At 34.2% G+C, this 24968-nt stretch overlaps 1 protein-coding gene across 1 annotated transcript in view; it reads left to right on the plus strand.

Annotated features, from left to right (window-relative positions):
- The first annotated feature begins 2433 nt into the window (after window positions 1-2433).
- Window positions 2434-24968, plus strand: part of LOC143065021 (uncharacterized) — a 135191-nt gene continuing 112656 nt past the window's right edge. The window contains exon 1 of the mRNA XM_076238301.1: window positions 2434-2501. The gene's annotated coding sequence lies outside the window, so the exon portion shown is untranslated. The remainder of the gene's footprint in view (window positions 2502-24968) is intronic.

The following is a 24968-nucleotide window of genomic DNA, read 5'->3' on the forward strand; positions in this document are numbered from 1 at the left end:
CACACAAGTATTTTTGTTCACGACCGTTTAAAATTTAAATATTTAATAAATTTATTTTACTTTCCGTTTTATGGATATAAATATTATAATACAAAAAAATAAATAATAATTACTCATAAAACCCGGCTAAATACTAAAATGGTATGAAATAATTAACGTAGAAATATAATGATTATTGTTTATAAACATTTTTTGTAGGATGCAAGAATTTATTTGGATTTAATTTTTATGTTTCCTTTACTATAAGTTCAGGGACGGATCCAGCCATTTTAAAAGGGGGGGGGGTCCTAACCCAGGACAAAAGGGGGGAGGGGTTCCAGTCACATGTTCCCATTCAAATACATTGATCGTAAAAAAAAGGGGGGTTCCAACCCCCGGACCCCCCCCCCCCTCTGGATCCGCGCCTGAAGTTATATGGTTCGCTACTGACCCCATACGGATCCATAGAGGGTTAGTAAAATCCATAGGGGATGAGGCCAGAGGCCGAGTCCCCTGCTATGAGGTCCCCTGTGAATTTTATTCACCCTCTATGGATCCGTAGGGGGTCAGTAGTTAACCGTATAACGAATTTATCGGACGCTGGACTTTTTTCTGCGGCGTTTTGTTGAAAAATAAACAATGAAACACAACAACATTAATAGATGACGTCGCCATTAACGCGTCATGAACCCCATATGAAACTTACTAACCCCATACTAGACTGGTTCGCCTGTTTAGATCAATGTGCATATTACATATTTCATATATTAAATTCTTTTGATAAGAATATTATCTTTCTGTTTTCCGATCTAAAATTAACATTTTAAACAGAATGTTCTATCCCAGGTTAAATAACAACATATCTGTACTTTATTTATAGGCATTAGCTTTCACAGTTTAAAACATTTATTAGTATAAATTGCAATAATTTTCAATATCTCTAGGTTTTCTTGAATAAAAAAAAACAATTAATTTTGGCACTTGCGCTGAACTTTTAGAACTCATATATAATATATGATATCATAGCTGACAGGTATCTGGTTTTCCCAGGGATTTTCACTTCTACGAACGCCATTGATATCATCGCTGCTACGTTTGGATAACTAAAAAAAACCAAACAAACATGCAAGGGTGAGTTAAATCTATTTTCAATCTTTACAGTTTAATTTACAGGTATTTCATTTATTATAATTTCATCTTCTTTTGAAACAGAAAACCAAACTGAATAAACAGTGTAACCAGTGATGAATGATCATTGTCAAAATTGAGTTCAGTATTTTCAGGGGTTTACGTTTTGCAGGACACAATGTATTTTATTTCTCCACTATAAACGATTTGTTTTCTTCTGGAGAATTCAAATCTATGTACCAGTAAACGTACCACGCGACGTCTACAAATAAGTCGCCTTAAAGGCTTTCAAAATGAGCTCTTAATTACTGATTCAAATATGTTTCAAGCATTCATTTATTCTAACAGTAAGCATGGTATAACTTTTGTCAAACTGCCGTCTATATATAAATATTTAAAGACTTAGTTATCAATGTGGTATGAGTACCAATGAGACAACTCTCCATCCGAATTAACAATTTATAAAAGTAAACCATAATAGGTCAAAGGTACGGCCTTCAACACGGAGCCTTGGCTCACCGTGACCTAACAACAAGCTATAAATGGCCCCACAATTACTAGTGTGAAACCATTCAACCGGGAAAACCAACGGTCTAATTTAATTTGACTCGATATAAAAAAAAAAAAAAAGCAATTCAGCGGTGATTTATTAGTTAGCCGACCGTGCGAGGGCTGTACAGCCAGTCAAGGCTCGAGAGTCAAGGTCGTTAAAAACTTCCATTTGTTGTGATTCATCATGGCAAGACATTAATTTTCACTGACAGCTATAGGAGGGGTCCAGCTCAAATCATGCTCAAGTGATTCCGGCCCTATATCATATTATATACCCCACCCCCACCCCATTTGATCCGTCCGTGCAATTGGGTACTCCTCATTAGAGATTCATGGATCGTTTGGTAGTCTTTGGTCAGGTGGTCGGTTCAAATCCATTTTTCTATGGTTCACTAAGGACTAAGAATTGAACAGGTGGAACAACAGTGTAAATACTATAAGCAGTGGCAGATCCAGAACTTTTTCCTAAAAGGGGGGGGGGGGCGCTGACTGACCTAAAAGGGGGGGCACTCCAGTCATGCTTCAATGATTCCCTATATAATCAACCAAATTTTTCCCAGGAAAGGGGGGCCCGGCCCCCCCCCCCCCCCCACTGGATCCGCCTATGATAAGGACGCATCTAAATTACAAATTAAATAGAAACATTGTTTTGGAAGCACCGAACCGTGGGTCAACCGTCTCAGGAACACCGGCCTGACTTCAGGAAAGATCGGAGATCCGTCAACCTTGCTTCGGAAGTTGGTCGTCTTATTAGTCGACAGGAGAGTTATTTCCCTTTTAAAGTATTTTCTGAAGTTCTGGTGGTGGATATATTCCCTGAATTACCATTTTTGCAGTTATCGGTAAAGTTTACTTTAATTTTTTAATGAAGCGTTCATAATAATTGTTAAATAAAACCCAAATGAATATTATAAGTCCAAATTAGTCTCCCGTCTGTTGCATTATATCTTATATCAGATCATGGCGGGACAATCCGGGACTTTCTCCCGGTCCTACTTAAAAGCGCCCGGAAGCGCCCGAGAGCGCCCGGGAATAGAAAAAGCGCCCGTGGAAAGGAAAAAGCGCCCTGGGAAGGAAAATTAGCGCCCGGGAGAATAAAATAATAATATTTTTCCTTAAAAAGAATAAATAATCATTGCTTGTTTTGTCCTTATAATATAAATGCATGTGGATATGATGCCTGAAGTCTAATATTTTTGCAACTGCATGCCATCGTCATGGTGAACACTTTTTTATGCAGATACTGATATACATTTATTATATCTTTTTTATGAATCTAAAACTGTTTCCATGGCTATGCTTATCAGGGTTTTAATGCTTATTTTTAAATTTAAACCAAAACCCTGCCTTTTACCCCCTTGTTTTAACTAACTTTATTTGCTGATGTATTATGTGTAACTCTTTTAATTTTGATTAAATTAATTTTTGTCTGTGAAATTTAAGAGTTCCAAATGGTGAAGTTGAAATCATGCCTTCGTAAATTTTACTGACGGACGCCATCACGAGTTGGTTGACCGTTATGGAATAACCGTTTCACAAATGATATCGCATATGTTCCTTACGTCGTAACTACAATCCCCTTCCCTTTCATGAATATGACCTACTGAATTAGACTATTTACCGGATTTGTAATCACATAAGCAACACGACGGGTGCCACATGTGGAGCAGGATCTGCTTACCCTTTCGGAGCACCTGAGATCACCCCTAGTTTTTCGGTGGGGTTTGTGTTGTTTATTCTTTAGTTTTCTATGTTGTGTCGTGTGTACCATTGTTTTTCTGTTTGTCTTTTTCATTTTTAGCCATGGCGTTGTCAGTTTGTTTTAGATTTATGAGTTTGACTGTCCCTTTGGTATCTTTCGTCCCTCTTTTAAGTAGTTTTTTTTTACATTTTTCATTTTGATATCATTTTTGATACATGCCTTTGATGTCTTACATTTTATTAATCTTCCGCATAAACTGTGATCCATTATAATCAGTCTATTCATAAATTATATTATTGTTAAAATTGAAACATTCATAGATATAGGAAGATGTGGTGTGAGTGCCAATGAGACAACTCTCCATACAAATAACAATTTAAAAAGTAAACCATTATAGGTTAAAGTACGGCCTTCAACACGGAGACTTAGCTCACACCGAACAACAAGCTATAAAGGGCCCCAAAATTACTAGTGTAAAATCATTATTACAAATATCTATTATCTGAATTTGAAAATTACTTGTCTAAAATTAAAAAAAAATAATGTGCATAACTTATTTCATCAACACAAAGTTGTCTCAAGCCAATAAAATATATTTTCCCCGGGCGCCTTTTCTTTTTTCCGGGAGCATTTTATTAGGACCCCTTTCTCCAAGTCCAAGCACAGCCACTGGGCTGTCTTCTTTACGGGACCTGACGAGGTTTGACTGTCAATGGCTGTCACTAGTCTGATTCATTGCTCAAAAGGGACTCGTTAGTGAATGATTACTAGCAATAAGTAGTTTCAAGGTAGACATTGTGTCTGGCGGATATAGGTGTTTATCCAGTTCACTCCGTATCACTACAGTCTACAGGTTTGTTCGCGGAAACAGTGGGAACAAAATTAAAATGTTTATAGCAATATAACACTTAACAAACTTGATTACAAAATAATTCAAACCAAACAAAAAAGGGTGTAAACATTTAGGGTGCAAACAGACTTTGGGTGCCAGTGGCTGATCCAGAAATTTTCATAAGTGGGGGCCCACTGGCTGCCTAAGAGGGGGACGGTTGCTTCACGCTTCAGTGAATCCCTATATAAGCAACCAAATTATTTTCTCACAAATCCATCTCTGGGTGCAAATGTGTAGCCTGTAATATATATAGGGTTGGGAAGTGAAAGGGTGCTATAATTTACAAACATGAATAGTCTAACGAACATGTTTTTTGCAAACTGACCTGGATTCACTTTTTTTCGAGTGTAGACCAGGTATTTCAAGGGAACTGCTGTCTCCTTTGTGATTTTGGGGCCTTCTTATACGGCGACATGTATGGCCGATTAAAATTAATTGATAGATTTTCATCCCCGTCTGCCCCTCTGAAATCATCCCGCCCCAATTTTTAGCTCACCTGGCCTAAAGGGCCAAGTGAGCTTTTCCCATCACTTTGCGTCCGGCGTCGTCCGTCGTCCGTCGTCGTTAACTTTTACAAAAATCTCCTCTGAAACTGCTGGGCCAAATTAAACCAAACTTGGCCACAATCATCATTGGGGTATCTAGTTTAAAAAATGTGTGGCGTGACCCCGCCAACCAACCAAGATGGCCGCCATGGCTAAAAAAAGAACATAGGGGTAAAATGCAGTTTTTGGCTTATAACTCAAAAACCAAAGCATTTAGAGCAAATCTGACAGGGGTAAAATTGTTTATCAGGTCAAGATCTATCTGCCCTGAAATTTTCAGATAAATCAGACAACCCGTTGTTGGGTTGCTGCCCCAAAATTGGTCATTTTAAGGAAATTTCACCGTTTTTGGTTATTATCTTGAATATAATTATAGATAGAGATAAACTGTAAATAGCAATAATGTTCAGCAAAGTAAGATCTACAAAAAAGTCAACATGACCAAAATGGTCAGTTGACCCCCTTAAGGAGTTATTGCCCTTTATAGTAATTTTTTGTCAATTTTTCGTGAAGTTTTGTTATCTTGTACAAAAATCTTCACCTCTGAAACTACTGAGACAAATTTAACCAAACTTGTCCACAATCATCATTAGGGTATCTAGTTTAAAAAATGTGTGGCGTGACCCGGCCAACCAACCAAGATGGCCGCCACAGCTAAAAATAGAACATAGGGGTAAAATGCAGTTTTTGGCTTATGACTCAAAAACCAAAGCATTTAGAGCTAATCTGATTGGAATAAAATTGATTGTCAGGTCAAGATCTATCTGCCCTGAAATTTTCAGATGAATCGGACAACCTTTTGTTGGGTTGCTGCCCCTGAATTGGTAACTTTAAGGAAATTTTGCTGTTTTTTGTTATTATCTTGAATATTATTATAGATAGAGATAAACTGTAAACAGCAATAATGTTGAGCAAAGTAAGATTTACAAATAAGTCAACATGATTGAAATGGTCAGTTAACCCCTTTAGGAGTTATTGCCCTTTATAGTCAATTTTTAACCATTTTTCGTAAATCTTAGTTATCTTTTACAAAAATCTTCTCCTCTGAAACTACTGGGCCAAGTTCATTATAAATAGAGATAATTGTAAGCAGTAAGAATGTTCAGCAAAAGTAAGATGTACAAACAAACACATCAACATCACAAAAACACAATTTTGTCATGAATCCATCTGCGTCCTTTGTTTAATATTCACATAGACCAAGGTGAGCGACACAGGCTCTTTAGAGCCTCTAGTTTTTATATTTGAAAATATATGATTTCCGGATTTTGTTCATTTCCATTACCAGTAACCATCAATAATTTCGTTTCATTCAAAACTTCCTGTTTCAACTAGATTATTGTATTTCTTCGAGTAATTTAAAATGATTCTACAGATCTATGATGACAACATCATCTACCGAAAATAGAGATTGATTACGGGAAGGGCATAACATATTCGGCTTACGATTAATATGCTGTTTCCAAGAATGCAAATTGCTGTATGACACAAATTTTTAGGATTAGAAAAACAGGGATTTTTTTATTGATACTGTACAATGTCAATGACTTAATTTGTGTCAGGAATTTTGGACTGAATTTCAGAATGATATCCAAAGCGCAAGAATCGTGGAACTCATTCATTGGTACAAAAAGGACTGACTTAAAAAAATTGACTCAAGCACGAACTTATTAGATTTTTTTACTGTATATTGAGTTCAAAAAGTCGGCAAACAGACTATGCGGTATGGGCTTTGCTCATTGTTGAAGGCTGTAAGGTGACCTATAGTTATTAATGTCTGTGTCATTTTGGTCTCTTGTGGACAGTTGTCTCATTGGCAATCAAACCACATCTTCTGTTTAACTTTTATATACACCTACATGTAGATTTTTTTACCCACAGCTATTGATTTCTGTTGACAAACAGCAAACACCCTCTGTCCCAATACCTTCAATTAGGGTTATTAAACACTTCTTTTTGTTAAGTTCATGTTTTACATTGTTGCTAGCCTATGTTTGCATCATGCATAAGAATCTTTTTTAAAGCACAAACCCTTTTATTTTCAACACTTGTTTGTGGTTTCATTTTATTCTGTACTCATAATTCTTGTGCTGCATACCAATGCATATTTGCTTCATACAAGAAAGCAAAATTAATTTGGTGTAGTGGTGCAGCTGAAGAGAGCATTTCTACACATTTTCACATGGTTTTGTCGTTTAATGAAAATAGGTTTCTAAAGCGACAATAACATCATGTAGAACAATGGTTGCCAATGAATAAGAGATATATATATATTAAGAATTATGTGTGAGGCAGTCCCCCCCCCCACCCCATTTAAAAAAAAAATTTGGATGAAAATCTACTAATTAAATTAAGTTGGCCTATATACATGTAGCTAACTATATGCAGTATGGGCTTTGCTCAATGTTGAAGGTCGTATGGTGACTTATAGTTGTTAATTACTGTTTTTATTTGGTCTCTATTGGAGATTTGTATCATTGGCAATTATACCACATCTTCTTTATATTTGTGATTATAAAAGTCTTATTATCATGACTTCATCTTTTTATAGGCTTGTAAATTTTTTTACGGGAAGTATAATTTAGTATTCAAATGTCCATCATGCGTCTATGGATCTGTCTGTATGGCGTCCACATGTCACACCGTAACTTGAAAACCACATATCCAACTTTCATAAAACATATATCATGTATATACATAGTTGTTTCTTATGAAAGTCAAACGATCAGTATACTTTTTGGTGAAAATAAGATTTAAACTTTTTGAGTTACAGGACTTTATAACTAAAACAAGGGTGTGTTTTTTCACATGTCATGCCATATTTCAATAATTGATTATTACTTAAAACAACACACATTTCTTTGTTATATTTTGTTTATTCACATATATATATATATATATATGTGAATAAACGATTAAATTAGGTATAATGAAAATCTATTACAATAGATTACTTCTTGCATTTAAACAATTTGTTACGAAAGAGGAAGATAATTTTAGTGCCGTATAAGGTGTATTATTAAGTATAAGATTTATTTTATTTTTATCGCACAATGTGGATATACTTTTTCCTGTAATTTTGAACATTTTTGATACAAAAGTCTCTCTAATACTGGAGTAACCTCTGATGATATTGTATTATTATCGGATAGCAAAGAGGGTTTGCAAAATTGTCTCAATACATTATAACAAGTAATTATTGTTCTTCTTGGAAATTACAAGTCAATACAGAGAAATCAAAAGTAATGGTTTTTAATTCAAACGGAAAGTCTTTTCTAAACGAATTTTATTATAATGGCAAATCCTTAGAGACAGTTAGTACAAATGTAGTACTTATTGTTACAAAATGGGTATTAATATTAGATATAATGGCAGTTTTAATGTCGCCATCACTTCGCTTATGAAAAAAGCTAGGAAAGCATATTTTAAAATAAAGAAAACAATAGGATTAGATAACCCTTGTAAACTTCTGGAAAAACTTTTTGATTCCTTAGTAGCCCCTATTCTCCTTTATTGTAGCGAAATCTGGGGGATTATTTCGACATTTAAAGACAGTGATGCCTATGAAAAGTTGCATATAAAATTTATTTAAGAAATCTTGGGAGTACACTGTAAGGCCTGGAATGATGCATGTCGTTCCGAACTTGCAAGACTACCATTATTTAAAAATAAGATAATGTTATCTTGCATTAAATTCTGGGACCATTTAATCACTTCAGAAGGAAGTTTAGTTCACCAAATATATAATGCTACAAAAAAAAGCAACCCATGGGTTAAAAGGTTAAATATTTTTATTCAAAACTTAGGTTTATCTTATTTGTCAAATGATAACCTTACTATTAAACCCCTGTTTGGTTTTATAAAACAAAGACTAATTGACCAGGGTTTTCAGGAACAACATGCAAATATTTCAGCATCTCCAAAATTAACATTTTTCCAAAGTGTTTACAAAATGAGTGAACGGGCAGGTTATGTTGATGCTTTAAAAAATAGATCAGATCGATCATCATTATGTAAATTAAGAGTTAGTGCTCATAACCTTGCCATTGAAAGAGGAAGATATTTAAAAGTACCAAGAGATCAAAGAATTTGTGAAATCTGTAAAAGTGGCGAAATTGAAAATGAACAGCACATGCTTGTTATGAGCATTACTATAATTAAATTTAGTATTTGAATATTTTGTAAGGTCCTCATGGCTGTCAAACAGTTATAACTAGATGTCAACCTCATCTCATGGAAGAGTGAATAATGTTAAGTTTTTTGAGGTAAAAAAAAGTCAATATTGCAGATACTATAGGTAGCAGATCAACTAAATTTAGTGTATGGAAATAATGCAGGGTGTGCACATCCAACTGGCAGGAGTCGTCTAATCTTTACCTCATTTTCATACATTGTAGTTGTTCAGTGGGTAAATTAAAGTTTTGTAATTTGGTGTTTTTTTTGCATACCAAGGGCAAATACAAACTAGATGCTCTAAAGAGAAAAATTCATGGCAACAAATTATTGACCAATTTCTGTACTTCCCGTTTTATCAAAACTTTTAGAAAAGCATGTTTCAAAACATTTGTATGACTACCTAAAAAGATTAGATCTTTTACACCCAGCACAGTCTGGGTTTCGACAAGAACACTCTTGCCAAACTGCCCTTGTCAATATCATAGATAAATGGATACAGGATATGAATGATGGTGATATCAACTTAGCAGTTCTATTGGATTTTAATTAAGAAAGCTTTTGATGTAGTAGATCATGATATTCTCTGTAAAAAACTTGAAATTTATGGATTTGATAATACTGCTGTTTCTTTTTTTAAATCATATTTGAATGAAAGATCTCAACAAGTACAAATTGGTAATGCTCATTCTGAAAAACTTTATATCAAGTATGGTGTCCCCCAAGGCTCCATATTAGGCCCCCTTCTGTTTATATTGTACATAAACGATCTTCCTATTTATATGAAAAATTGTTGCACTGATTTATATGCCGATGATTCAACTTTACATCTTTCTGGTAATTGTTATCAAACTCTACAGTCAAAGGTACAAGAAGATTTACATGGTGTAGAGGAATGGTGCAATGATAACAATATGTTCATCAATAAGAATAAAACAAAATATATGATTATTAGAACGAAAAAAAGAGCAATGCCATATTACAATGAGAGTTGTTTAACTATTAACAATCAAGTGATACAATCTTCCACATGCGAAAGTCTTTTAGGCATTAAAATTGACCCTTCCCTCACATGGAAAAACCAAATTGATGTGATCTGCTCAAAAATATCATCTAGACTATATCTACTATTAAAGATTAAAAAAATTCTAAATCTAGACTGCAGAAAATTATTCTATAATGGTTATATCTTGCCACTAATTGATTATTGTTGTATAGTGTGGAGTAGTTGTAGCAGTGAGGGTTTAAAAAGGATATTAAAATTACAAAAGAGGGCTGCTAGATTAATACTAGAAACAGACCCATTCGCTCCTTCTGCACCCTTATTCAAACACTTAAACTGGATGACAGTTAAACAGAGAATAAAATATCATAAGTTAGTGATGACATTTAAGTGCAGTAAATGTGATGCCCCATCATATCTTACTAACAAGTTTCATTATGTTTCAGACAGAAATCCATACCCCTTGAGAAATGCTGTTAAAAGAAACCTCATACTCCCTAAACCAAAAACAGAATTGTTCAAAAAATCTTTATGTATTCTGGACCATTCTTATGGAATAATTTACCAATACCGTTAACAAATATTACAAATGTTAATTCTTTCAAATACAAAATAACAGATTATTTATTGAAATCAACCTAGCTGTCTCAATAATATAAAAAACTGATCATGTCATCATGTTTATTTTTTTCATCACATTTATCAAGTTGTATGGAACATTATTATCATACTTGACTTTTTATACTAATGTATGCAATATATATGTTTGCATTTTGTTTGATTTCTCATGATGAGGGCCTCAGGGAAGATTAGTTATATAGCTAACTGTGTAACCCTCTTTAAATAAAGTATTGTTGTTGTTGTTGTTGTTGTTGTAGCTCACCTTGGTCTATGTGAATATTAAACAAAGGACACAGATTGATTCATGACAAAATTGTGTTTTGGTGATAGTGATGTGTTTGTAGATCTTACTTTACAAAACATTCTTGCTGCTTACAATTATCTCTATTTATAATGAACTTGGCCCAGTAGTTTCAGTGGAAAATGTAGTGAAAATTTACAAATTTTATGAAAATTGTTTAAAATTTACTATAAAGGGCAATAACTCCTTAGGGGGTCAATTGACCATTTTGGTTGTGTTGACTTATTTTTAGGTCTTACTTTGCTGTACATTATTGCTGTTTACAGTATATCCTACTCTATCTATAATAATATTCAAGATAATAAAAAAAAACAGTAAAATTTCCTTAAAATTACCAATTCAGGGGCAGCAACCTAACAACTGGTTATCGGATTCATCTGAAAATTCCAGGCAGATAGATCTTGACCTGATAAACATCAATAGACCCTGACTGAGGGGGTGGTTTCATTTAATTAATACTTCTTGTCTATTTGCATAGTTAAGCAACCCAAATTTGTATGTGACACCACCAAAATTCAAAGTTGGTCTGTGTTTTGAGGTATTGAGAGCATTGTGTACAAGTTTCATAACATTTGGTCAGGCAATCTAATATTAGAGGAACCAATCTATAAGGATAAACAAAGGTACAGACACACTGACAATAGTACTTAATGCCCCCTCTACTTGGTGGGGAAAGAAAAGTCTGTATATCTGCCATTAATTTCTGCAAAAATTAGGAGAGCAGAACAAAGCTTAAACATAATTTGTAACTCATCATGGTTAACTCACTTATATTACCAAAAATCAGCTGGGGGACAAGGGTAAAACTGTATGGCCCAACAACTTTGTTGCAGGCCATATGTTTTGCCACTTGTCAGATTTGCTCTTAATGCTTTAGTTTCAGACATATAAGCCAAAAGCTGCATTCTACCCCTTTGTTCTATTTTGAGCTATGTCAGCCATGTTGGTTGGCAGACAGGGTCATCAGACACATTTTTTTAACTAGATACCTATTGTAGGGTTAACGTTGTAATGGGGGTACCTTCATGACAAATAATGGTAAAAATTCTTGCCAAACGATGAAAACGGTAATTTTTTTGGAATATGATGATAAAATGTACATTTTCTTTTAGAAGAAAGAACTGATTTAGGCGAAGCACGTTATTTTTTTTCCAAAAATGACAATAACGATAATCATTTGAGACTTATGACGAATCATGATAAGTATATTTTGACAAATCATGTTAAATTTTTAACAAATTTAACGCTAACGGTTGCTGAAATGACTGTTTGATGCCTGATCCTCCTATTGATGATTGTGACCAAGTATCGTTCAGTAGTTTCAGAGAAGACTTTTGTAAAAGTTAACAAACAAACTTAAAATATTAGGTAGGTAAGGAAATTAGAACACACATATTTTTTGCTCACCTGGCCCAAAGTGAGCTTTTCTCATCACTTGGCGTCCGTCATCGTTAACTTTTACAAAAATCTTCTCCTCTAAAACTACTGGGCCAATTTTAACCAAACTTGGCCACAATCATCATTGGGGTATCTTGTTTAAAAAATGTGTCCGGTGACCCGGCGAACCAACCAAGATGGCTGCCATGGCTAAAAATAGAACATAGGGGTAAAATGCAGTTTTTGGCTAATAACTCAAAAACCAAAGCATTTAGAGCAAATCTGACATGGGGTAAAATTGTTTATCAGGTCAACATCTATCTGTCAAGAAATTTTCAGATGAATTGGACAACCCATTGTTAGGTTGCTGCCTCTGAATTGGTAATTTTAAGGAAAATTTGCTGTTTTGGGTTATTATCTTGAATATTATTATAGATAGAGATAAACTGTAAACAGCAATAATGTTCAGCAAAGTAAGATTTACAAATAAGTCAACATGACCAAAATGGTCAGTTGACCCCTTTAGGAGTAATTGCACTTTATAATCAATTTTTAACCATTTTTCGTAAATCTTAGTAATCTTTTAGAAAAATCTTCTCTGAAACTACTGTGCCAATTAAAGCAAACTTGGCCACAATCAACTACCTCTAACCTTTTTTATTTGGAAAATATGCCATTTTGTCAAATTGGGAAGTTTATAATAACCATGAATTCGACTGGGACTTCAATTTGCAGACCCCCTTTCAAGAGAAAAACCCTCATTTGAAATAAGACCCCTTTTTATTAGCTCACCTGGCCCGAAGGGCAAAGTGAGCTTTTCTCATCACTTGGCGTCCGTCATCCGTCGTCCGTCGTCATCGTCGTTAACATTTTACATTTTGAACTTCTTCTAGAGAACCACTGAATGGAATGAAACCAAACATGGCATGAATGTTCTTTATGAGGCGCTGACCAAGTGTTGTTACTTTGTAGCCGATCCATCATCCAAGATGGCCGCCAGCAGGGGACTTAGTTTAACATAGGACCCTAACAGGAAATGCATACAAATGACTTCTATAAGAGAACCAATGAATGGAATGAAACCAAACATGGCATGAATATTCCTTATGAGGCGCTGACCGAGTGTTGTTACTTTGTAGCTGATCCATCATCCAAGATTGCCGTTAGCGGGTGACTTAGTTTAACATAGGACCCTTTGGGAAATGCATACAAATGACTTCTTTTAGAGAACCACTGAATCGAATGAAACCAAACATGGCATGAATATTCCTTATGAGTTGCTGACCAAGTGTTGTTACTTTGTAGCCGATCTATCATCCAAGATGGCTGCCAGCAGGGGACTTAGTTTAACATAGGACCCTATGAGATATGCATACAAATGACTTCTTTTAGAGAACTGTTGAATGAAATGAAACCAATCATGGCATGAATGTTCCTTATGAGGTGCTGACCAAGTATTGTTACTTTGTAGCCAATCCATCATTCAAGATGGCCGCCAGTGGGGGACTTAGTTTAACATCCAATTGTAGGACCCTGTGGGAAATGTATACAAATGACTTCTATTTTAGAACCAATGAATGGAATGAAACTAAACATGGGATGAATATTCCTTATGAGGTGCTGACCTAGTCTTGTTACTTTGTAGCTGATCCATTATCCAAGATGGCTGCAGTGGGGGACTTAGTTTAACATAGGACCCTAATGGGAAATGCATACAAATGACTTCTATAAGAGAACCAATGAATGGAATGAAACCAAACATGGCATGAATATTCCTTATGAGGTGCTGACCAAGTGTTGTTACTTTGTAGCCAATCCATCATTCAAGATGGCCGCCAGTGGGGGACTTAGTTTAACATCCATTTGTAGGACCCTGTGGGAAATGTATACAAATGACTTCTATTTTAGAACCAATGAATGGAATGAAACTAAACATGGGATGAATATTCCTTATGAGGTGCTGAGCAAGTCTTGTTACTTTGTAGCTGATCCATTATCCAAGATGGCTGCAGTTAACATAGGACCCTATGAGAAATGCATACAAATGACTTCTTTTAGAGAACTGTTGAATGAAATGAAACCAAGCATGGCATGAATGTTCCTTATGAGGTGCTGACCAAGCTTAAGTGTTGTTACTTTGTAGCTGATCCATCATCCAAGATGGCCGCCAGAGGTGGACTTAGTTTAACATAGGACCCTATGGGAAATGCATACAAATGACTTCTTTTAGAGAACCACTAAATGGAATGAAACCAAACATGGCATGAATGTTCCTTATGAAGTGCTGACCAAGTATTGTTACTTTGTAGCCAATCCATCATTCAAGATGGCCGCCAGTGGGGGACTTGGTTTAACATAGGACCCTGTGGGAAATGCATACAAATGACTTCTATTTTAGAACCAATGAATGGAATGAAACTAAACATGGGATGAATATTCCTTATGAGGTGCTGACCAAGTCTTGTTACTTTGTAGCTGATCCATTATCCAAGATGGCTGCAGTGGGGGACTTAGTTTAACATAGGACCCTAACAGGAAATGCATACAAATGACTTCTATAAGAGAACCAATGAATGGAATGAAACCAAACATGGCATGAATATTCCTTATGAGGCGCTGACCAAGTGTTGTTACTTTGTAGCTGATCCATCATCCAAGATTGCCGTTAGCGGGTGACTTAGTTTAACATAGGACCCTTTGGGAAATGCATACAAATGACTTCTTTTAGAGAACCACTGAATCGAATGAAACCAAACATGGCATGAATATTCCTTATGAGTTGCTGACCAAGTGTTGTTACTTTGTAGCCGATCTATCATCCAAGATGGCTGCCAGCAGGGGACTTAGTTTAACAAAGGACCCTATGGGAAGTACATACAAATGACTTCTTTTAGTGAACCATTGAATGGAATGAAACAAAACATAGCATGAATGTTCCCAATGCGTTGCTGACCAAGTGTTGTTACTTTGTCATCCATCAAACATCCAAGATGGCCACAAGTGGGGGGACTTAGTTTAACATAGGACCCTATGGGAAATACATATAAATTTCTTTTAGAGAACCACTGAATGGAATGAAATCAAACATAGCAATAATGTTTCTTATGAGATGATGACCAAGTGTTGTTACTTTGTAGCCGATCAATCATCCAAGATGGCCGCCAGCAGGGGTTTAGTTTAACATAGAACCACTGAATGGAAAGAAATCAAACATAGCAATAATGTTTCTTATGAGATGCTGACCAAGTTTTGTAACTTTGTAGCCAAATTTTATCTTTTTTTTATATGATTTCAAAAACCCAAGTAGAGTCAGGTGAGCGATACGGGCTCTTGAGAGCCTCTAGTTAATAGTGATCATGGTGATAATACATAAATAGACCCTCAAATCTGCATACAAGTCATTTTAGGCATGAAAAATTTTTAAATGAGTTTTTCAGTTTGTATTCATGCACAATTACTACTGAGACTGCACTGTTTGGGAAAAAAGTTGTCTTTTTGGGAATAATTTTAAGCCATTTTTTTAAAAATTGGGATTCTACTCCAGGGGAAAAAGCCTTTATTCTCCTGTAATTTGAGCCAACAACATCACTGGTCACTGTCTATGGACTTTGAAACTTTTGCTAAGTATTTATCTTAGTTTATAGTTTTGATTAGGTTGGTTTATGGATAAGCATTGGCATATCTCATAACCATGACGACTATTTGACCACGCCCCCTCAGATTTGGTCATTTGACTTTGAAATTTTGCTTAGTTTACATGTATTAGTTTGTTTAGGACGTCTGTTTAAAGGGAACTATAATTATGATAAGTCAATTGTATTTGGTATACATTTGTATTAGCATAAGCACATATTATTACGATGGAGATTGTTTAGCCATGTACTTTCAGTCATGTTTCATTGACTTTGAATATTTTCAAAACTTACAAGTGTTTATATTTTAATTTCAACATTTGCATTACCCTAATTACAAAAAAGTGAGGCATATTTCCGTGATAACAGTTTATTATATACTTTATATCATAGGTCAGGCAAACTAATACGAGAAACGCCAATCAATTTATTTTATTCAGCATTGCACAAAGTAAAAAAAGATAAAGGTACAGGGGTGGATCCAGCCATTTAAAAAGGGGGGGGGGTTCCAACTACATGTCCCTGTTATTCATATTTTACACATAAATGGACTAAATTTTTCTGCCACTTATAATGCATTGATCACTCTGGTTAGAATTTTTCAAATTTTAATAACTTTCTTAAACTTATTTGTAAAAAAATATTTCCTGTTTAAACATACATGTATATATTACTTATAAATGGACTCTGATATTTTTTCTTCCAGTTAACATTACATACAGTCTGCAGTTAAAGTTTTTAAAGCATTTATTAGATTCATAAACCTTTCTCATTCCTTGATTTTGACCAAACTTGGATAAAAGCTTCTTACAATCAAAAGAAAGTATCTGAAGGAAAATTTTTAAATAATTTTTTCCTCATTTTTGTTGAGCCACTTTTGATTGCATCAATATGGATGCATGCATGCATATATATGTATTTCCTTCATTGATTGAAATTTTATGAAAGGTTAAATATACATCAAGTACCTAAATGAAAAAACAAGATTTTTAACTTCCTATGTCAATTAAGATAAAAACTGGTATGTTTAAATGTAAATTCTGGATGCTATTTAGGTCAGAAAATTTGAAAGATTAACTGATTCACATATTTGTGGTTTAAATGAATGATGCTGAATCAGCAAATGTTATCATTTTGATATTAGGCACATATCTGATTTTAGGGAGATGAATTAAATATGTCATGTTTGTTTTTTTTTTAAATAAAATATGGTTTAAAAACCTATAGTCTACTAAAAAAGAACATTTATTTTTAAGTAATTTGACAGATCATTTTGAATTTATTTTATTTTCAGTCTACAAGCAGTCAATCAATTAATTGATTGAAGATTGAAGGTGGTGGGGGGAAAGGGGAGAGGGGGTTGTACCCCTAAATTATTTTGGTAGGGTTGAGCTTGAGCATGCAACTGAGACATCAAGTACCCCACCCTTTTCATATATTTTGTTTATCAATTAGATATTTAGATATTTTGTGGAAGAGTGAATTTTCTGCCTTCCATTTACACTGGATGCATTGATTGTATTATACAGTATGTACTTATTCTAAATATCTCTTGCAGATAATTTATTGACGTAGGTGATTCTTTGTAATCTACTTGTGATTAGGTCTTATTTTATTGGTCATTGGTCAGTCAGGGGTACTACTTGTAGAAGTTATTTTTAATTACTTGAAAAAGTAATATTATTTACTTATATAAGTAAATTTGTAGGATACTTATACAAGTGAATTTTATTTACTTGTATTATGTAAAACAAATATTGGCTGAGTTATGTCCCTTAGACAATCAGATTTTTTTTACTTGTAGAAGTAACAAAGTCATCCGATCTTCTTTTATTGAATTTATGATTATTGCTCTAATAGAATTTTAAATTATCTGCCCTTTGTAGATGTCTTTATAATTACTAATCATTTAAGTGTAATTCCATGGACAACGAAAATCCCAGTTGTCTGTTGTCTTCAGAACACTGCTCATTTACAAGCCCCCAAGGAGCAATTTTTGAAGGCCTCTTGCACAAATACTTAAGATCTTTGCACAATCAATTTCTTTGTTGAATTAATGAGACTCTAATAAAAAAGTTGAGCAAACCTGGGAAAAATCATTATAGGCATGAATTTACATCTCAAAACTTGATGACTTTTGTGGGCTTGTAAGAAAAATTTACTGTAAACATGATAAATACAAGTAAATTTTTGAGAAAATAAAGGGGAGATTATTCAAACATTATTTATTTACTTATATATATGCATATTTTTTTACTTCTTCAAGTAAATAAAATAACTTGTACAAGTTGTACCCCTGACTGTTGGTGGTCTTGTGATAATTATACAGGGAATTTAATTGCTGGTCAATTTTGGTCTTTGTTCACAAAAGTTTAAATAGTTTAATTTTTAGCATCTTCTGGTACATTAGTATAAAAAGTTGCAACTTCCTGTTAAAGAATTAAGCTGACAAGGCCAAGAGAATTTCTTTTAATAATTGCTATCATGTTTCATGTGTACAAACCTTTGAATGTTAACTAGGTGCATATGTCAAAATGATTGGATTTATTGCATCTACAACTAACATCAGTGGGAATACATTAGAATATGATAAATATAGAGTTCAATTGGTTTGACAAATAGCTGCAGATGCATTCACAACTGTTACGTTTAACCACATATAAAATACTGACATCTGATTAGTTTCAGATACTTATGATATAATCAAGCAAGTGATTATATATATATGTCAACCTTATTATGTATTAAATCATCTTTTAGTATATATATTTCATATACATGTAGAACTTATATATTTTCCCAAAAAAATATTGCAACATGACAAAATATATTTAACTACATGTAATGAACCCAATGAGCAGCAGAATTGACATAGCTTTTATTTGTTTATTTGGTTAAACATTTATTTTGTTGAGAGCCATTTTGAGGGAATATCTTATTTCACAGTGAAAACGTGTTTTTTTTGTCTTAAAATTTGCTAAACAATAACACCGAATTAATTTGTAAAAAAATATTACATATAAATATACATGTATACAATGTATATGTTCACATCTCAATGAAAAAAATCAACACAATTATTTGTACACTTTAATTTAAACTGTAATTGTACTGCTCCTCGGGGCGTCTTGATTGACAAATAAAAATTGTTGTTGTTGTTGTTGTTCATCAGGAAAAAAAAACCAACTGGAGACAAAATAATGAACTAATTAAACAAACTTTAGCACAGGATTTGTTAAAATCAAACCATACAAATTTAAGGGCATGAACATGTACTAGAACATTGAGTGAAGGAGTGGATTCATGCTGAGGATGCATTGAGTGAAATCCTAACCTACATGTAATTCATTTCTTTTTCAAATGTAACATTTTATACAGATTTCAAGTGTTATTTTTATTGCAAAAGACTGTTCTGTTTAATAATGCCGTGGATTTTGTTACATATACTTGTAATTTATAACAAAGTATTTTTTGCAAGTACCATCATTCTCTCCCTAAATAATTCAGAATTTGTTGAATAGGTTGAACCCATCTATCCTATCACACTAGCCAGGGGCGGATTTAGGCGGGGGCGTGGCGGGCGTGCGCCCCCCCTAAAATTTGCAAAGCATGGGTTGACTTCAACATATTTAAGTATCAGAAGAGACCATTCAATATTTTTAACATTCAAAGTATATACAGCCAGTTTAACAGAATCAACGTTATTACTTATCAACTGACCTACGCTTTATTAAAGTTCTATAAATAACTCCAAAGGAAGGTGTCAATGGCGGAGCTGCGTTTGATGACAAATATAATAGGTTTTTAGCAGTTAAAGTAAAAACAAATGTTACATTGTATTTGCGGTTTTTATAATCGATTTGTTTGATAATCGAAGTTCCAAAACATCCCTTACTCACTTTCACAATTTCATCATGACACGGTCAAGAAAACAGTGAGATTCTTTTATAATATCCCGGCGTAATGAAAGATAGAAATACTGTTTCAAGCGAAAGGATAGTTTATTAATTTGTTTCTCTGTGTCTATATTTATTTCTCACTTGCAACCTAAATATTTAGCCGAATTTTGTACCTTATTACTGTATGCTTGGGATCCCAAGAAAATAAATATAACTGCGTAAATGCATCTCATTCTGGTTTTAGTTGTTTGTGGCGAACACGGTGAAGTCTGGCACGACCTCCGAAAATCATAAAAGTAAAAAACAGATAGTATGAAAGGACAATTAAAAATCGCTGGTAAAAGTAGAAATTTTCGTGAAAATTATATTGGTCAGGTGAGCAATTGTGACCTGTCTCGTCTCACTTTGCGTCCGTCTGTCCGGCCGTCTATCTGTAGATTGTTGTCAGGTGTGGATTAAGGCGGTTTCAGCTTGAAACTTTAATTTCTCGCTAATTTTACCACACAATAGTTCGAGATATCTACATTTCACCCCTTTAGAAGAATATTTCAATAGTTTTACCTAAAAAAAACCTCCAAAATTTTTTCGCCTCGCTCCGCTCGGCGAAAATAAAACATTGCGCCCCCCCGAACTGGGTATCCTGGATCCGCCCCTGCTAGAGATAGAGGATAATAGTACTATAATGCAACAGGCACACTCAAGTAGACTGCCTCTTATCTAATGACTTACATCTGCTGAAAGTTGGTCTAAAACAAAACTACAAATATGAAAACAGAAATGATTTCAGTTTTCCAATTGAGAAAATAATAGGCCATTTCTGTTACATAATTGTATGTGTCTGTCCCAGTCAGGAGCCTGTAATTCAGTTATTGTTTGTTTATGTGTTACATATTTGTTTTTTGTTCATTTTTATCAGAAAAGATGAGATGAGGCTTATGTAATAACCAAAATCATTATTTGACTCTATTAAGGGCTGATTAATTACATTACGTAAGTATATATACTTTGATTTGTTCTACATACCTGTACATTGTACAGCTGAATATTTGTGTAATGAATCAAATTCAGGAAATTTGTGTCTCCTCTTGCAGAGTGCAGGACATATGCCGAAGTGAGTGCAGTTGGCAACATTATGAGCTTTTTGCATAAAGTTTTGTTTTTCTTGACAACCTGGATACTTCAGCTAGTATAAAATAATTGAAAACAATACTTTAATAATTCTATGCGTTTAAAGCGCGCTTGTCTGGATTTAGTTTTATCATCAGGAACACTCAAAGCCAAATTGAAAATCTGAAGATGTATAAGTACCGAAACTAATGAAACTGTATGTTGCATACAGATTTATTTGGTCTGTATTTGTTAAGTCTATATATATAAACCCTTATAAACAGACTTGACCAGAATCCTGCATCATTGGTGTTTCTAGTTGAAATTGTACATGTGTTCATAATAAATGTGACGTACGACCTAGCCTTCCTACTAAAATGGCCAGCAACATGGCTAAAATAGAACACAAGCCTAGGGTCAAAATACATTTTTTTTTAACCCAAGTCAAGTGAGCTTTTTTCATCACATGCAGACCCTTGTCTGTTGTCCATTAACTTTATATATTATGAACTTCTTCTAGAGAGCCACTAAATGGAGCGAAATAAAACATTGCATGAATATTCTTCATGCAGTGTTGTAAAAGTTTTGTTACTTTGTAGCTGATTCATTATGATCCCAGACGGCTGCCAAGGAGGGTGAAAAAAGGGGGTGTTGCTAAACGGCGGAAACGGAAAACGAAACGGAAACGGAAAACGGAAACAGAAAGAATTAACATCTTTTATTTAGGGTTATTTTATCTACATATACGTGTATAGGCATGTTTTATGTAGTATAACACATGTTTACAAGAAAGAAAAAAAGAGGAATAAATTGAAAATAAAAGATTTAAAAGCATAACATATTGAAATAATTAGCAGGAGATGATGAGACTATGTTTTTGTTTTTAAATATTAGATAAGGTCATGTGAACGTCGTTCATGCGATTCATTATAGTCTGTTAGACTTTTCTTATTTTAAACACATGTTGGATAAATGTCAATAAGATAGTAACCAAGCAACACAAAACCAAATCTACATACGGCCTAAAAAGATGGTCCTTCAACTCGATCCTAAGATAGGTTGGGGAAATGCTTTTCATTGTTTTTTCTGCGATTCTTCTTCAATTGCTTTGCATTATGATTGGTGTGTATTTGTAACTTTCGTTGTATTTTTAACCAGATTTTTGTGACAAAAATTTCGGTTATTGATTTGGGGATGTACGGCTGGCAGTCAGCAGTAGGGCGGTCGGGCTGGCGGCAAACAAATGTTGTCTGTGCATTTACTCATGAACCATTCATCAAAAGCTTTTAAAATTTTAACATGTTGTTACTGACAACAAAATGAAGGTCAAGTTCAAGAATGATTTTGACTTTTACCGTTCAGGAGTTATGGTTCTTGAAAGATTGAAAAATGGCGTGTCCAGTCGTGTCTGTGCATTTATGCATGAACTGTCCAACCAAAGCTTCCCAAATTTTCCTATGTTGTTACTGATGAAAAAATGGAGGTCAAGTTCAAGAATGACGATTTTGACTTTTACCGGGCATTCAGTAGTTATGGTTCTTGAAAGATTGAAAAATGGGGTTTCCAGTCTTGTCCGTGCAGTTTTGCATGAACTGTTCAATCCAAGCTTCCCAAATTTTAATATGTTATTACTGATGACAAAATGGAGGTCAAGTTCAAGAATGACGATTTTGACTTTTACTGTTCAGGAGTTATGGTTCTTGAAAGATTGAAAAATGTCGTTTCCAGTCATGTCAGTGCTTAAATTACTCATGAACTGTTCAACCAAAGCTTTTCAAATTTTCATATGTTGTTACTGATGACAAAATGGAGGTCAAGTTAAATAATGTTGATTTTGACTTTTACCGTTCAGGAGTTATGGTTCTTGAAAGATAAAAAAATGGCGTTTCCATTCATGTTGTTGCATTTACTCATGAACCATTCAACCTAAGCTCTTTCAAATTTTAATATGTTGATACTGATGACAAAATGCAGGTCAAATTTGATATTGACGATTTTCACTTTCACCGTTCATCAGTTATGGTTCTTGTGATATTGCCAGGACACAAATAAATGTGACAGCCTCTTGTTTCTTGTAAAATGAAAAGAAAACGAAAAAGAAACCTAATGGGACAAAGAAATATGGACAACCGATAAGGAAACCCGGGAACTGGACATATAAATTTGTATACCCTTTATTTTAATGTAAACATTGATGAAATCACTCACTATACTGAGCCTTTTTTCACTGATTACAATACTGATGTACGATGTTAAATATTAAGGTATTGTAGCGTTACATCTCCTAGATTTACTATCAATAATACGAATTGATGTGAAACAAGTGGCGGAAAATTAGTAGCCTACATGGTTAACGTTGTCTTGTATTAGTATTTTTAAAATCAAATGTACACATTGCTTTAAATATCAAGCCGCTTAATTCTTCTCTGAAAATTTTATCCCTAGTAGCCATACATTTTATTTTATAATATTACAATTGAAAACAGTCTCAGTATGCTGTTTTTCTATAGTTGAAAACATTAAAACATAGGCGAAATTAAGATTCCAAAGGGACATTCATACTCACAGACTTAGTCTATAATTAACTGACAACGCCATCACCAAAAAAAGAAGAAAAAAAGACAATCAGACATTAACAATAGTTTACAAAACACAACATGTAAAACTAAAGTCTGAGCAACACACACCTCACCATTAACACTGGGGTTGATCTCAGTTGCTCCGGAAGGGTAAGCAGATATAGCTCCACATGTGACTCCCGTTAACATAGACATGAATTTATATCATTCTACTAAGGAATGTTGAAATTTGGAAGTTAATCTTATTTATATTGGTAATTTTTAAAGATTTTGGTCCTATGCCAAGACAACTGAAAATTCATTCTCTGTTGGTTTTTCTATGACGAAAAAGATACTATATTTTACATAACTTATCTGATCGCCAAACACCAGATTATAAACAATTGATGTCATTTACTAAATAACACCTTACCCTGAACAGTTCCTTGCCATACCACAGCATTAACGGCCTGGTTGACCTGTTTGATGTTGTCTAATTTACCATGACTCTTTGCTTGCAAAAGCATAGGAATGAGTAAATCCAATATTGTGTTTTACCTGGTTTCCTGTAACTGTTTAAATTCGATTAAAATAGTTTATATGAGGCTTTTTCAAAATGTGACATAAACAGTGGCAGATACAGGGGCGAGTTCCGGAGGTTGAAACCCTTTTTTTCTGACGACCAATGCATTTGAATGGGGACATAAAGTTGGACCCCCATCCACCCTTTTCTCCTTGGTTGGGACCTCCCCTCTACTTTTTTGAAAATGGCTGGATATATCTGTAACTTGTCCTTATCGATGTTTTGGGCGCAACCATTAAGGATAGTACATATAGTTGCAACTGTGTTATTTACCAATAGTTATGTAACCAACATCTTCTTTCTTTATAAGAACCTTTGAATTGATTGAAACCAAATATTGTATTTATGTTCCTGATGAGGTGCTTACCAGGTTACCTACCAAGTTTTGTAACCTTGTCACTGATTTGTCATCCCAGAAAGCTACCATCAGGGTACCTAGTTTTAGGAATTACATAAAAAATTCTTACATGAATCACTCATAGTGATAGGAATAATATATGACATGAATGTTTCTTATGAGATGTAAACTTGAATTAGCATTCTTACTTTTTTATCCTAGAAAGTTGCCTATAGTGGCCCTTAGTGTAACATAGTAACCTATTGGAAAAACATACTATTATAAAGTTGTCTTCTAGAGAAAAGCTTCAAATGGATCCAAAGGAAGCCAAGGCTTGATGTAGAAATAAGGCTATTATTTGACCTAAATTGGTGACTTCATATACAATGCCACTCGGATGGAAGGTTGGCTAATTGGCACTCATACCATGGCCACATCTTCTTATTTTATATGATTAATTGTTTCTTAAGAGCTGTGTTGTTGCTTTGTTGCCTATCTCAGTATCTGTTATCTAAGTAGGCTTCAGTAAGGGGGCTTTATAGTTAAGCATATGCTGGGAAATACTTACAAATTTAAGTC

This window comes from Mytilus galloprovincialis, chromosome 1, assembly GCF_965363235.1.
Source record: "Mytilus galloprovincialis chromosome 1, xbMytGall1.hap1.1, whole genome shotgun sequence".
NCBI classification, from domain to species: domain Eukaryota; kingdom Metazoa; phylum Mollusca; class Bivalvia; order Mytilida; family Mytilidae; genus Mytilus; species Mytilus galloprovincialis.